The sequence below is a fragment of the Pongo abelii genome, chromosome 4, assembly GCF_028885655.2.
Source record: "Pongo abelii isolate AG06213 chromosome 4, NHGRI_mPonAbe1-v2.0_pri, whole genome shotgun sequence".
In the NCBI taxonomy this organism is placed as follows: domain Eukaryota; kingdom Metazoa; phylum Chordata; class Mammalia; order Primates; family Hominidae; genus Pongo; species Pongo abelii.
This window is the reverse complement of record NC_071989.2, coordinates 151,162,601-151,178,438: the sequence shown is the minus strand read 5'-3', so window position 1 is coordinate 151,178,438 and position 15,838 is coordinate 151,162,601. Positions and strand designations below refer to the sequence as shown.

The window sequence follows — 15,838 nt, the reverse complement described above, 5'->3', positions numbered from 1 at the left end:
AGTGAATGGATGGATGGATGGACAGATGAATGAAGGAATGGATGGCTCCAGCAGGACTGGGAGAAGGGAAGGGAAAGCATGACTGTAAGATTATTTTTTCTCTATCTGCTTGAAAGCTAGCAACTGTATAAATAATGGGACTCCAAAGGAGGACTATTTTTCTCTTTTCACAGCCGTCCCTTGCAGGTGGTGGATTAACTGCAGGACTTTTGGCCCCTGAACCACCGGGACTCACTGCCTGGGGCAGCAAACCAAAAGCCACCTTGACTTTCTCCAGGACATCCTCAGACGCTACAACTTCTGTCTTGATCGCTAGTGTCCAGAACAGGAAGAACAGAGTGATGCTGGAAATGGAGAATTGCACCAGCTGATCTGACCCCTTCTTCTAAGAAGCTCAAAGTCCTTCACATCCTGGTTTCTCTCTTGGGGAACTTTTATTTAGAGTAGACATATATTTTGTCTTTTCTTTTCCTCTCTCTCTTTGCTTATCTGTATTTTCTAATCATTCTGCAATGAACGACTACTTGAGTAATAAAAATGCCTAAGACTGATAAAACACACAAATAAAACCATTCAAAAAAGACACTGAAACGCATATTTTATAGAGTTCCATTTTAACATTTCTACAGTATAAAATTTAACACTACCTTTTAATGCAGTTACACTCAACTAAGTCCTTTGAAAACCAAGCTGTAAATTTCTGATAAAAGTCAAAGCTCATGACTTAAAATCAGAACAGCCAGCCATACAGGCACTTATCTTATAAAAAGAGGCAGCCATCTGATGGGCAAGGTGCCAGAGTATTAGAAAGGACAAGGACACAAGCTTAATAAGTAAGGTGCCGTATATGGATGAAACATATGTTCTCAGTTCAGCTGTGGTAAGAAAAGATGCTCTGCATCCCTCTTCTGGTGGCAAAAACTTTCAGAGCAGCTGACAGGAGCTATGGTACACTCCACAGTGATAGAAGGAGTTTCTTTCTTCGTGGGGTTGATTGGTCCATCTTGGAGCTCAACCCTAGTCCCAAACAGATGGACCATGCTCTAAGCAGCTCGACCACCAGCTGGGAGGGGTCTCCCATTCCACTCAGTCTCAGAACTCATTGTCAATGTCCAGCCTGCTCCACAAAGTGATAACAAGGAAAGCAGCTGGGCTAGCAATCAAAAGATTGTATTTCTGGCCAGACCCTGCATACCCCACTTAGTTATTTTGTACCTTGGTGACTCCATGTTACCGAAAGTGAGTGACACTAGCCATATCTCACAGGTTGCTAAGCATAAACTATGGCAAATATTAAACTGATGAGAAAAAAAAAAAAAGAGGAGAGGAGGAAACGAAAGAAAAGGGAATGCAGAAATTACTACTAAACAAAATTTGACACCAGTTAGATGACTGGGATTTCCCCACCTTAAAATATGCTGAGTTTAACAAGCAGAAAAGACATGTAAATCACCTTTCGGATCAATGTTCTCCTAAAATACAACATTCTTTTTTTTTTTTTTTTTTCCGAGACGATGTCTCTCTCTGTTGCCCAGGCTGGAGTGCAGTGGCGCGATCTGGGCTCGCTGCAAGCTCTGCCTCCTGGGTTCATGCCATTCTCCTGCCTCAGACTCCCGAGTAGCTGGGACTACAGGCACCCACTACCATGCCCGGCCAATTTTTTGTATTTTTAGTAGAAACAGGGTTTCACCGTGTTAGCCGAGATGGTTTCGATCTCCTGACCTCGTGATCCACCCGCCTCGGCCTCCCAAAGTGCTGGGATTATGGGCGTGAGCCACCACGCCCTGCCAAAATACAACATTCTTAAAAATAAAAGAGAAATGGATAGAAGCTTCCAGTTTATCCTTTTCAACCCATCTTTCTAAGAAATGACACAGCATTAAAATATGGCCTGTAAGAACTGCATAAAGACAGCGGGTAAAGTCCCCAGTTCCCAAGGACAGGCAAGGGGGAAGCCAGCAGCACGTAGCTCAGCACAAATCTCTGTCCCGCTGATACCCATGAGCACCAGGGCAGGCACTCACATCCTGTCCTCAGGCTTAGGAGCCAGGGTTGCAACATGGGTGTGAACTTCAACACTCTGGGAATATATCAACAAAAGGGGTGAAGAGGGCAGCTGGGGCAAAGACTTCCCAAGGCTGAATCAATAGAGCCGTCTGTAGACAGAGGGGCAGCAATAAAGTGTGCTGGATACACCAGAGCCGTGGGCTGCCTCAGGGAGGTTTTGCTAAGCATGGCCCGCGGAATCCATTCCCAGCTCCCTTTTCATACACAAGACCTCAGCAGCACAGCTGAACTGAAGCGCTGGGCCTCTGGGAATAAGATTTGGTGTAGAAACTGCTGATCTGAGAGGCTCAGGGTTTTAAAAGAACAGGTTAGGTTTGAACCCTGGCTTGGCCCCTTCTGGCAATGGGCTCTACATCTCTCATCCAGCCAGTGGCAAGGTAAGTGTGCAATTAACCAAACACTACTGCCCCTAAGTTGCTTCTCACAAAAAAGGAATAACCATACCTGTCTAACACAACTGTTGCTAAGATCAAATTGCATCATGCCTGAAAGCATTTAGCACGATGCTGGCTCAATGCATTCACTGTTATTAATTTCATGCCATTAATTTCACTGTTATTAATTTCATTTCAACCATCATCACTGTTGTCATTATTAACTGGAGAATGTGGCTATGTGTACTGTAGGATCATGCTACAGAAAAATCCCTCTCCCTAGCCTCAACCTTGAGAACGGGCACAGTATAGCAAGCCTGAGTGCTCCCTTCACACTTAGGATCCAGTGCTGCTGTTCTATATCAAAGCCCTCACCACATACAGTTGGTGCCGAGCCTCCAACCTCAGCAGAACATCCACAGAAAACAACTGCTTATCCTGAACAGAGTCAACTGCTGGTTAGTTCCAAATATGTGTAAGAAATCCAAATTAAACTTAGTTCTGGCTTCTTTGTACTACCAAAAGGATTTAGGATGACGTGTGCCCATCAACTGCATATATTAACACAGAGTTACATGTCTAAGTAGTGGGGGGTACATAACTGGGATTGTCTTTTCTTCGTTGCTCTAATCTTTCATTGTGATCTCGTCCAGGCATCACTCTAGATGCCCACACTACACAATAATGTAAGAGAATAAGGAAGAAGGCAAAATACAAAGATGTTAACTAATGCCTTCCCAAAACTTTCTTTGGAGCAGGAGTCCCCAGATTTGGGAATTTCAACAACCAACTTAAACTAAACACACACACACACACATTTCATTGCCTATAACTTATTATGCCATGTACAACCATTAAAAAACATATATTAACATCACTGAATTAAAAAGTTGTCATGGCCAGCAAAATGGCTCAGGCCTGTAATCCCAGCACTGTAATCCCAGGCAGGAGGATTGCTTGAGCCCAAAAGTTCGAGACCAGCCTGAGCAACATAGTGAGATTCCGTTTCTACAAAAAATAAAAATAAAAAAATACATGGGCCTGGTGGCACATGCCTGTGGTCCCAGCTCCTTGGGAGGCTGAAGCAGGAGGATCACTTGAGCTCAGAAAGTCAAGGCTCCAGTGAGCCATCTTTGTGTCTCTGCATTCCAGCCTGGGCAAAACAGCAAGACTCTGTCCCCAACAACAACAAAAAAAGTCTTCATTATTCCAAAATAGTAAGAAAGATACACTCCAAGAATAAGACACACACCTTTGCATTATATAAATTTAGGTTTATGAATAACCCATTATATTACACTGTCCATATTTTTCTCAGAGAAAACTGTGGGACTGGTTTTCCACATTAGGGAATTGATGCTCTAGAAGGCGGAGCATTGCTACTTCCCGGTTAAGGACTATTGCCACTGGAAGGTTAAAAAATGACATTCCTGGTCCAAAATCAGCAATGGAAAGAGAAGCCTTTTACCCACCCTACCAAATGTGCAAAGAAAGGATCACTGGCTTCATAGAGAAGGAGAGGCAGCAGGATCGCTGGCTAACTCCAGAGCGCCTTTAACCTTCCTACTTTAAAATCTGTCCAGCTCATATTTCTGGGTTCTGGTACTTCATTCCAGGTTACAGTTGCCTCATTAGCTATTCCAAACCTCAGTCACACTTTTGAGCCTTCATATAAACTCATTTTTCGCTCTCCCTCCTCAAAAACCTGCTAAAAGTAAAATATAAACTTACCACATAACCAAGCAATTCCACTCCTAGTTACCTACCCAAGAGAAATGATACATCCACACAAAAACTTGTACAAAAATTTCATAGTAGCAACATACGTAATAGCCAAAAAGTAAAAATGATCCAAATGTCTATGAACTGGAGAATAGAAAAACTAAATGTGGGCCGAGTGCGGTGGGTCACACCTGTAATCCCAGCACTTTGGGAGGCAAAGACGGGTGGTTCACCTGAGGTAAGGAGTTCGAGAACAGCCTGACCAACATGGCAAAACCGCACATCTACAAAAACACAAAATTAGCCAGGTGTGGTGGCACATGCTTGTAATCCCAGCTACTTGGGAGGCTGAGGCAGGAGAATTGCTTGAACCCGAGACGCAGAGGTTGCAGTGAGCTGAGATTGCGCCACTGCACTCCAGCCTGGCAACAAGGGTGAAACTCCATCTCAAAAAAAAAAAAAAAAAAAGAAAGAAAAGAAAGGAAAGGAAAAAAAGAAAAAGAAAATGTGGTATAGCCACATGATGGAATACTACTCAGCAATAAAAAGGAATAAGCTTGTGACACATGCTTCAACATGAATGGACCTGAAAAACATTATGCTAAGTGAAAGAAGCAAGACACAAACAATCATACATTGAATGATTTCATTCATACAAGATGGCCAGAAATGGCCCACATACAAAACACAGATTAGTGGTTGCATGATGGTGAGAGCAGAATTGACTACAAATGAACAGGAGGGAAATTTTTCTGGATAAAAAGTTTTTTAAAAAAAATCTGTTCAGCCCAGGCACGGTGGCTCATGCCTGTAATCCCAGAACTTTGGGAAGCCAAGGCAGGTGGATCACCTGAGGTCAGGAGTTTGAGACCAGCCTGGGCAACATGGTGAAACCCCATCTCTACTAAAAATACAAAAATTAGCTGGGTGTGGTGGTGCATGCCTGTAGTCCCAGCTACTCGGGAGACTGAGGCACGAGAATTGCTTGAACCCAGGAGGCAGAAGTTGCAGTGGGCCGAGATCACACCATTGCACTCCAGCCTGGGCAACAGAGTGAGACTCGGTCTCCAAAAAATAAATAAAAAATAAAAAAATCTGTTCAAACCTATGCTTAATAATATGCTTGGAAGAATTCAGTAAGTTTCCATTCAGTGAGTGAGCCAATGAGTGAGTGGGTGAGTCAATGAATGAAAACTGGCTTCCCAGAAGCATCTCTGGTTAGCCCAAAACTAGGTCCACATATTTCATTCACCCTAGTCAGCCTCGGCAAGTTATGTGTAATAGTTACAGAATAGCAAGTTATTTGTAATATATATGTGTGTGTATATAATATTGGGTCTCATTCTTTGGATGAAGTTGAACCATATGAAACTGTCATTTTTTGTAGGTCAAAATTGTTACATACTAGCAATTTCATATGATTCAACCTATACTTGCAATATTTGATAAGGAGTCAAGACAGAACAGGAACTTTTAGGTCAGGCTGACTTTACAGCTGCAGGCTCCATCCCACAGCCTAAGCTTCAGTCTCCTCATGTGGAAAATGGGAATAATAACAGGATCTTGTTCACAGGGCTGCTGTAAGGATTACTATGACAGTGCGTGGAAAGCATCTATCAGTGCTGACACAAAGTCATAAAGGAAGTGTTGTGTAAATACCTGCTGGTCCTATCCCTCTCTGGAACTATACACTCCTCAGTGATCAAGGACCAGGCCTTTGACTTCTTTTGTTTTTGTGTGTTGCCTATTTGTGCGTTCCCTTGGCATGCAGAATGGGATGTTCACCGCTGGACTCCTCCACATAAAGCTTCCTACCTGCTATTAAAGCCCAAGAACACATCCCCAGATGCCACCAGAGAGTCCCTGCCTGCTGACCTCTAACTGCTCCAGGATGAACTGCTGACGTGCTGCAGGAGGATTCTTATGATTCCATTCCCAACATCCTCCTTGTCGCATGTTCGGCAATAGCGTGAGGTTGAAGGAAGCGTCACCACAGAGATTTCCGTCCGGCTTATTTCTCAACAAAAATGTTTGGCTGCTATGCAACCAGTGTTTTAATAGATGACGAGACCTTTCGTAAAAGGCCAGGTTTCTATTAGTAACAACAAAGGACAGGAGCTATGGGGCAGATGCAAATAAAATCATACCTCTGCATCCTATTTGAAATTGCTCAACTCATTTTTAGCTATCATAAAGGCAGCCAAAAGATTCTAAACGGGGAAACAATGAGATGAAATTAGAGGTGCCAGACTTCACCAATAAAAATGCAGAACAACTAGTTAAATTTAGGGTAAACTACAATTATATTGGGACATATTTATTCTGAAAATTTTTCATTATTTATCTGAAGTTCAAATTTTACTGGGTGTCCCATATTTTATCTGGCAACCCTAGATTTAATTGGCATCTCAGATCACTATTTTATTTCCCAAACACAAGACACGATGTACTTTCAGTTCAATTAACCATTCTTTCACCACAAGAAACTATGCAGACCAGAAAGATAAGGTTCGCAAACTTTATGAGAGTCTGTGGATGAGGCTGGATTAAGGGGTATCTCCCCGCCACCACACACTGGAACTTCAGTTGGGCCTGCATGGCCCCAAAACACTTAATATGGACTAGAGGCTTACTGAATCCTTGAATGAGCCCTATGGGGTAGGCCCAAGTACTATTTTCTCTACTTTACAGGTAAGGAAACTGAGGCTTGGAAAGGATGAAATCAAACTCAGGTTTGGGCCTCCTAATTTAAACAAACAAATAATGTCAATGGGCCTCTCATCAGAGTCCCAGACTTGGTCTACTGTCTACTCTAGTGTCCCTGAGCTAATTCTAAATTTCCAGTGCCCTAGTATGTGCACTGTATTTCAATACAGTTGTTAAAAAAAAAAATCTGCCAATGCCTACTTTTTCATCAATAAAACTTCAATCCCAAAAACACTCCAGAGCCACTTCAACTGACGATTACAATTACATGGAATCCCCGCTTAACATCGTCGATAGGTTCTTGGAAACTGCAACTTTAAGCAAAACAACACATAACAAAACCAATTTTTTTGTCCTCAACATTACAATAAAAACTACGTTGAACAAAATGACATTATTCAAGGACCCATTTTACTTAAAGCCACAGTTTCCAAGAACCTACCGACAATGTTAAGTGAGGACTTACTGTACTTTTTCTTTCCTCCATCTACTGGCAGATCTCAGCAAATTGACTTCACATGGACCTCTCCACTAAAATTAAGGACCAGAAAAATAAAAGGAGACCAAACTTTAAACAAGGTAAATCCTGCTAACTGGGTACAGCTCTATTAAAGAATGCTCAGAATAAAATGAAAATGAAATCCGAAAAACATCAACTTCCACACATCTGTTTATAGCCTTCATCACCGATGATAATAGGATGGGGCAAAAGTGTAGCCATTACTGTAAAAAGAAAATTATCTGGATATTGTTGTAAACAAATACTCATTCATATAAAAGGTACCACAGAATAGTTTCTCTCATCTCAACTCTCACAGCCTCTGGAACTTCCAGGGATTTAAGAGGGAACAGATCCCCTCTGATGTTCTTCTTTCAATCTAGTTTTTATCCTCTCTCCACGAGGTTACGGAATCTGACCCACACCCACTCCAGTCTCACCAGACAGAAGGCAACTCTGCACACAGATCCCAGACCAATGACTGGCATTAGACATAAGTATCAACAGCATGGATTTAAAGTCATTTTTTAAAAATGCAATGTTTCCCTAAGGGCTGTGGGCTTCTCTAACCACAAAAGTTTAAGACAAGGTACTTTCATCCCCATTCCTTGCAAGGAAAACAGTTGGGTACAGTGACATTCTTCAAACACAAGAGCAGCCAAAGGCGGGGGCTTGGGGGGGGTGGTGGGAATTCTTCATCATACTTGCCTTTGGAAGGCAATCCATCTCCTTGGTAACAGTTCTTAAAAAAAAAAAAAAAAAAAAAAAAAAACCCTCTACTAAATCTTACACCTTAGCAGGCAGTCTTGAAAATATGCCAGGGATTCAGGCAAGGTACCCACTCTTTTTCTCAAAAAGATGTTTGGGGTTTTTATGTTTGTCTGTATTTACCAAAAAGGGGCATCCAGTGTCTTTCCCATGGATCTCATGTCTTTCCTCATCTAAAAAAAAAAAGAGATGGTGGCACAACAGTGACACTATACATTATAAAGTTCTGATGACTGAATGACAGTACATATAAGATTTTAAGGTCTGGCACATAGGGCGTCATCAATTTCTATTCGCTATGACTATAACTCTTATTATCCCACAGTGCAGCACTAGAATAGCACAGATGTGAACTTCAAGATGACAGGAGGGAGAACTAGATGATGTGTAAAACACAATGCAAAAAGCTCCTATAGCAATTCCACAGCTCAAACCCAGAGGAAAGAGTCAAAGCTATGCCCAGAAAAAATGTTAAAAAGAAAAAGCAATCAGACCTGTGCTCCAACCAACTAAAACCACATAGCCACCATCATGCAGTTAAAGATGCCTCAAGAACAGGAAACGGCACCTGCAGTAAGCTGATGACTGAATCGTACAGGCAAACACACACACTCTTGCCCAGAGCCCCATCTGTGACCTGATGTTCCCCATCAGGGAGGAACAGGAGTCACACAATGTGGAGGTTTGGATACCTTCTTAGACTGGAACAAAAAATGAACCTGGCATCATTTTGATCTCTCTCTGCCACGGCCTCCGCTTTCCTCCCACCCTGATTCTAAGACCTTCCAGTTTGCAGGCAGACACCTTCTAGCTGTGGGGGTCAAATCACACGTGAGCACGTGAGAATGTGCTGCCAGGTTCACAAGAATAGTTGTGGAAAGCCAAGAAACTACTGAACTGACACCATAAGCAGGTCTATTAACAAAGCACAAATAATGGAATTAGACGAGAAAAAGTCCTTGAGGCTGAGCACAGTGGCTCACGCCTGTAATCCCAGCACTTTGGGAGGCTGAGTGGGTGGATCACCTGAGGTCAGGAGTTAGAGACCAGCCTGACCAACATGGTGAAACCCCGACTCTACTAAAAATACAAAAATTAGCTGGGCATGGTGGCAGGTGCCTGTAATCCCAGCTACTCGGGAGGCTGAGGCAAGAGAATTGCTTGAACCCGGAGGCTGCAGTAAGCCGAGATCACGCTATCGCACTCCATCCTGAGTGACAACAGCGAAACTCCATCTGAGAAAAAAAAAAAAAAAATTACAAAGAAAAAGACCTTGGCCTTCTGATGGCAGTTTGAGAGAGAGAGACAGAGAGAGACAGAGAGAGGGGGAGGAAGGACTCCAATGAGTCACTAAAGAACAGAAGTGAATAAGCTGCATGTCTCTAGAGCCCTCCCTAGTTCCCCTTTAAAGGCTCAATCTTTAAGCCTTTAAGTTAGTGCAAATTTTATTCATCATTAGAAACTTAGTGTGGATTTTTTATAGTTACTTATTACTCAGGTATTTCTTTCTAGATCACTGTGCCAGACAATGGGAAGTATCGCTGTCTCAGAGTCTGCATTCAAGGATAAGAAGGTACCAACTTAAATTTGTACCAATGAGTCAAAAGTGCTCGTTTAACACTGTGTGTCCCACTACCACAGGCCAGTGACTCAAGCATGTGAATAAGCAGCTAAGTCAATTACATTTTGCTACAGTTTGAATGTCCCTTCCAAAACTCATGTTTGAAATGTACTTGCCACTGTAACAGTACAAAGAGGTGGGGACCTTTAAGAGATGATGAGGCCACGGGGGCTCCGCCCTCATGAATGAAACAATGCTGTAATCATGGGAGTGAGTTTATTATCACAGGAATGGGTTCCTTATAAACAGATGGGTTTGCTCCCTTTTGCCTCTCTCATCCTCTCTTTCCCCTTCCAACATGGGATGACATAGAAAGCAGACCCCTTCTCACCAGATGCCGGGCCCTCAGTCTTGGACTTCCCAGCCTCCAGAATTTTGAGCCAATAAATTTCTGTTGGTTATAAATTACCCAATCTGTGGTATTCTGTTAGAGCAGCACAAAATGAACTAAGGTACATGTCATTCCTACAGCTCAAGGAATAAATCCTGCTGAGGGATTCACAGGTACAAATACTCTCAGCCTCAAAGCATCCACTCTTGGGACTGTTGAAAGATGGAGGGTAAACTTCTCACCATATTACAAATTAAGACATTCGTCTTGACAAGCATTTGTAGAATGGCTACTATGTGCCAGGCACCATGCAAACTACTCAGGATATAGCCATGAACCCTATCCTTATGGAGCTTGGCATCTAAGGGGATCTTATAGTCTGAGTTGTAACGAATGTAAGAAAGAACCAAAATGCAGAAACACATATCTTTAAAGAAAATAAAAATACATTACAATATGCCTCCAAAAAAAAACCCAACACAGTTGTTACTCCTAATACCATTCACTGCTATAAGAGTGAATACCTCCAGCATTACTTTACTCTTACAGTAAGAGTAAAAGCAGAAAAGGTGACCAAATTAGCAATGTCTGTTAGGTTTAATGTGGAACACATTATCTCTTCGAGGTATACCAGATTGGGAAGGAACAGCATCACCTAAACAGGGCTGTTTCTATGCCCAGGAAAGCTGCCAGGCAGCTACTGGGCCTTCAAGGTTACCACTCAAATGCCAGACCAGCCTGGCCTGGTGGATGAAGGGGCTCCATGCTGCAATGAGACCTGGATTCTTTTCTCAGGTCAGCCATATATCCTACAGCCCTGAACTAGTCAATTCCTTCCCTGAGGGTATATAGTTCCTGCATTTATAAAATGACAAGGCCAGTAGAAAAAGGAGAAGCATGGGGAAGAGGGGAGGGATATATAACTGTTCACCAAGTGCATACATAGACACAAACCCAGCTTTAGATGGCATGATAGGTCCTGGGCGGAAACTCTTTGCTCTTCCTCTTCTCGCTACATACCACAAAGTGTACTTGCGCCATCACCACCCTTCCAGGCAGAGTGGCTTTTGAAAGACAGCTCTTAGGCAATCTACAACTTCCTAAAATGCTACATAATGCTCCATTTGAGAGCACAATCAGAGCACAATATCCCACCATGCCCCAGCCAAGCCTGTTTCTCTGATGCTGGTCCCAGCTATACACCAAAGAAGCCTACCAATGACAGAAGGTCACTAGACTGGGAAACCAGGTGGCTTCCAGAGGCAGTGGCATTTGAGCTGAGACATAAAAGGAGGAAGAGGTGAAGGGAAGCGGAGGAATGCTGCATCAGAGGGCACTGCATGTACCACGGCCCTGTGATAGAGGAGGCACATGAGCATCAAAGGCAGCAGAAAAAGGGTCCTGTTGCCGGAAGATGCAGAGATGGTGTAAGATGAGAGTGGAGAGGCAAAGGAAGCCAGACCACAATAAGGGGGTCATTTTAAGAGCAATGGGAGACAACTAAAGGGTTTTAAGCACTGAAGTGGCATATGTGATCAGATTTTCATTTTGAAAAGACCACCCTGGCTATAGTGGTAGCCGCAAGCTAATCAATGAGTCCACCTGGCAAATGCTAGTAGCCCCTAAATGGGGACCACTGTTCAAGACATCAAGAAAGAGAAAGGCTGGGACATAGGGGAAAAGAAGAAGGGTCAGGTAAAGGGAAACTTGGTCTAGCACAGGCAACTCAGCAGCATCAACATCAACTGGAGCTTGTAAGAAATGCAGAATGTCAAGCCCCACACCTCAGAACCTGCATTTTAACAAGGTCCCCAGGCAATCCGGATGCACATTAAAGTTTGAAAAGCACTCCCCCAACAGAGCGGGAACTGGTCTTTGGAGATTATCAATCATACCACCAAAGACTTGCCTTTTCAAACTCAGCTTTAAACAGTTTGTTAATGAAGCTGCAAAACCGAAATACCTGCCTTAGGGTTTAAATAGAATGGAATCACAGACAAGGGTTGCTGTGAGAGAACTCTCAATTCCTAAACTAGCCAGGAAGGGGAAATCAGCATCCACCTGTTCTTTGATCTTGCCAAGTCAACACAACAAAAGCAACCACGTAGGGTGAGCACAGACAGCTGTGATACAAAAAAAAATCACCCTGTGACCACGCCCAAAAGCATCACTTACCTCCTAAGCAGAATCTAAGTCTCTGCCAAAGCTTCCTGACAAATCCATGAGTCAGTCACCTTTGAGGGACAGCTTCTCAACACTCAAATATTCATCTTGTTGCCCACTTGAAAAATGAACAAAACTACTTGCAACATTCATCAATCCCGCAGATCACAATTCTATCTAATTATAAAAACACTGGCTCAATCAACTGCTTTCCTATGATGCTGAAAATCAGTCCTTTAATCATTAAGTGTCCTAGCTTTTCCTCATTTACAAAACAGGTATCCTAGTGTTTATCTCCCAAAGGATGTTTTAGGGATCAGAGAAATGATATTTTCAATGCTCTTAGAGGTATATCTGGGCTATTTAGTTCACAAAGCTTTGATTATGTCACTATGCTACTCAAAAAACTTACAGTGACTTCCCAGTGTCCACTGAACAAAGACTCTTCACTGTGTCACCTAAACCTTCCACAATCTAATTCCAACAACTTTTGGATTCTTATTGCACAGATGATCTAGCCAACCAGGCTAGTCAGTTTCTGACACCACACTTTAGCTAGTGAGCTTCCCAGTGGAAACGGAACCCCACTGCCAATCCCTCCCTAAGTCCACACCCTCTGTGTGTTGAGACCTAAACAACCAGTAGGCACTGGCCAAACAAAGGAGGACACAGATGGTACCAGAGACACCAGGCAGAAGGAACAGAAATATTCAGTGGACTTATGCTGGGAAACCCATTATCCATTAGAAAAAATCAAAACAGATTCAGAAAGACTGGAGCAGAGAGCTTATACACATAGGCAATGTGAGGCTGGAGGAGCTGGCAGGGGCCAGAGTCCACAGGGCTCAGAATGCCCTATCGAGACGTCTGAACTTTATCCTAAAAGGGCTAGCAGAAATGTTCTTGAAAACAACTATACTGTAATACTTGAGAACTGTTTTAGTGAAAGCAGAAGGTACCTCCAAAGACTTCTTCTGAAACTCTTGATTCACTTTGCCCACCAATGAAATTCAAACTGTTTTTAGGAAATATATGTGGGAATTTTAATAGCAGTACATCTTCTCTTTTAACCAGCAATTATAATCACAGAACTATAGAACTAGTAGGAACTTTAGCAATCATTTACTCTAACCCCTTATTTTAAAGATAAGAGAACTACGGTCCTAAGAGATTAAATAATTTGCTCAAAGACAGAGGTAATTTGTGGCAGAGTCAATATTTAAAGCCAAGTCTTATGTCTTCTTTGGCCAGAGAGAATAGGATATAGTAAACATTCCAATATAAGAATCAAAGAATTCATTCATTAATTCCACAAATATTTGTCTATACAGCAGATGCCATCCTAAGCACTGGTTATACAGAAATGAACAATGACAAACATCTTTGCCCTTGTGGAGTTTTCATTCTAGTAGGAGAGACGATCAAACACACACACACACACACACACACACACACACATACACACACTGAAAAACACCTTAGTAAACAAAGTAAATTATACAGCATGTTAAAACAAGATAAGTACTTATACAGCATGTTAAAACAAGATAAGTACTACAGAAAAAAGTAGAGCAGAGAAGTGGGATGGGGGAGGCTGTCAGGGTAAAATTTGCTGAGATGACATTTGAGAAAGTCTTAAAGAAGGCAGATACTTTCAGGATCCTGGGGATTTGAGAGGTCACATGATTTCTATCCATTCCATCATAACTTACCTGTACAAAGTGGTAGGTAATAGGGCTAAGATTCTGGGGATAAATTCAGCCCCTTTTCCAAACCTGGTGACATCCATCTACCAAGTCCAACAAACAAAACTCCACAATTCTAACATTCTCTCTTTTCAAACTGGAAAAAATTATCCTCCTGGCTTTAATAAGAGGCCTTGATAGACTGATAAATTGTAATGTAATGAAAAAGCGGATACGGAGGGAATTTGGGGCTGGAAGCAAAACAAGTACATATTCTACACTTGGATAATGAACCAAGCCAATTTATTTTGGTTACTGCCAAATATGGATTAAAATGTGGGTCACTTCCTGAACACATCAGAAATGAAACCGAGATTGGCACCAAGTTCCCAAAACCTGATGAAGAGTTGCCCAGAACAGAGAAAAAGGAGGCACCAAAAGAAGAAGAACAACTGAGATTACAAAGACCATTAGAGCTTGGCCTCTTCTTCCCTAGAGCATGCTGTGCAGTGGTAGAGTCAACAATATCATTCCAGATTTCTAAGCAATCCTCACAATAACCCTATGAGGTGGTCACTTTCATCAGCCTCACTTTACAGATGAGAAAACTGAGGCAATTGAGTTTCTGAGAGATTAAAATGCCCACACAGTCAATGAGCAAGAGCCAGGACTGGAATCCAGGTCTATCTGACTCCAAAACCCATTCTGGGGGTAGGCAAAATGTGGCTCTTGTCCTGTGTTTGTATAACCTGTGAGTTAGGAATGGTTTTTACATTATTAAAGGGCTATAAATTTTTTTAAAAAAAAAAAGAAGAAGAAGATATGACAGAGACACTATGTGGTGCACAAAGCCTAAAAAATTTACTAACTGGCCCTTTACAGAAAAAGCTTGCCCACCTTTGTAGTCTAATCCATTATACGAGACATCAACAGATTCACAACAAGCTCTATTAGTTGTAGTTTATTTCCCAAAATGTAAATATAAAGAGAAAGAGACTCTGGAAGATAAAGAACTAGCTCTCGTACTGGCTGGGCTATAGGGCAATCAATCATTGGCCAGAGTATTACAGAACTCTGTGGCATTACTTAATAGTTCTCATACATCATTTTGCTTTCATTTCTTATCATCTGTCCCAACAGGGGCAGTCCCCTCTCTCCCTCCTATCTGCCTGACATCCCTGTTCCCTACTCTCTAGGCACTTAACTCCCAAACACTATTCTTAGGCTGCTCACAGTCTGCCCAATCCTGGTGGTGCCTAATACTAAAATACTAAAACTATCTCATTTTTCCCCCTACAAATTTGAATGTCCAGGGTTACTTTATTAAACCACAGCCTGATCGCCCAAAGTAATTTTCAAATGTGGGTAACAACCATGCTATATCTGGAAGGCAGGGCCCTTTCTCTTCCACAGATGACCGTGTTCAATTTACTTATGCCAGTGTGGAGTAACTGCATTGCCTTGGCCTCTGTCCCCCCTCCTTCTGTATTTATAGCACCTCAGTATTCCTCTGGGAAATCATCCCTCCCTGACTTTCAGAACACTTATTTCACCCACTGTCAACTCTATTCTGGGGCTGGGTCAGGTCGGCTTCAGGGATTATCTCAAGGATGAGCACAGGCTTCAGCAAAGAGCCAATGAGAACCATGCTGAGGGCTTCCATTCAAAATCTTGGCCAAGTCATCCCACCAATGTGAAGGAAAAGACTGCCTGAGAATGGCGCCAGCCTAGAGAAGAGTGGAGTTGAGAGATGCAGAGACCAGAGCCTGCTGATATCTTTGGAGTCATGAGAGTCTGGCAGGTCTTCAGTTAGAACATCACTGGGCTTTCCAGAGACATACCACAACAAATTCCCTTTCTGTTTAAGCCACTTGGATTGGTTCTTCTCTCCCTCACCATGGA

At 42.5% G+C, this 15,838-nt stretch overlaps 1 protein-coding gene and 1 long non-coding RNA gene across 12 annotated transcripts in view; both read right to left on the bottom strand.

The window, feature by feature from the left end:
* ARHGAP26 (Rho GTPase activating protein 26) overlaps positions 1-15,838 on the bottom strand; it is a 462,069-nt gene that overhangs the window by 422,597 nt on the left and 23,634 nt on the right. The gene's annotated exons all lie outside the window — the stretch shown is intronic.
* LOC129059558 (uncharacterized) overlaps positions 8,120-15,838 on the bottom strand; it is a 30,804-nt gene continuing 23,085 nt past the window's right edge. The window contains exon 3 of the long non-coding RNA XR_008525529.2: positions 8,120-13,266. This is a non-coding gene — a long non-coding RNA (uncharacterized LOC129059558). The remainder of the gene's footprint in view (positions 13,267-15,838) is intronic.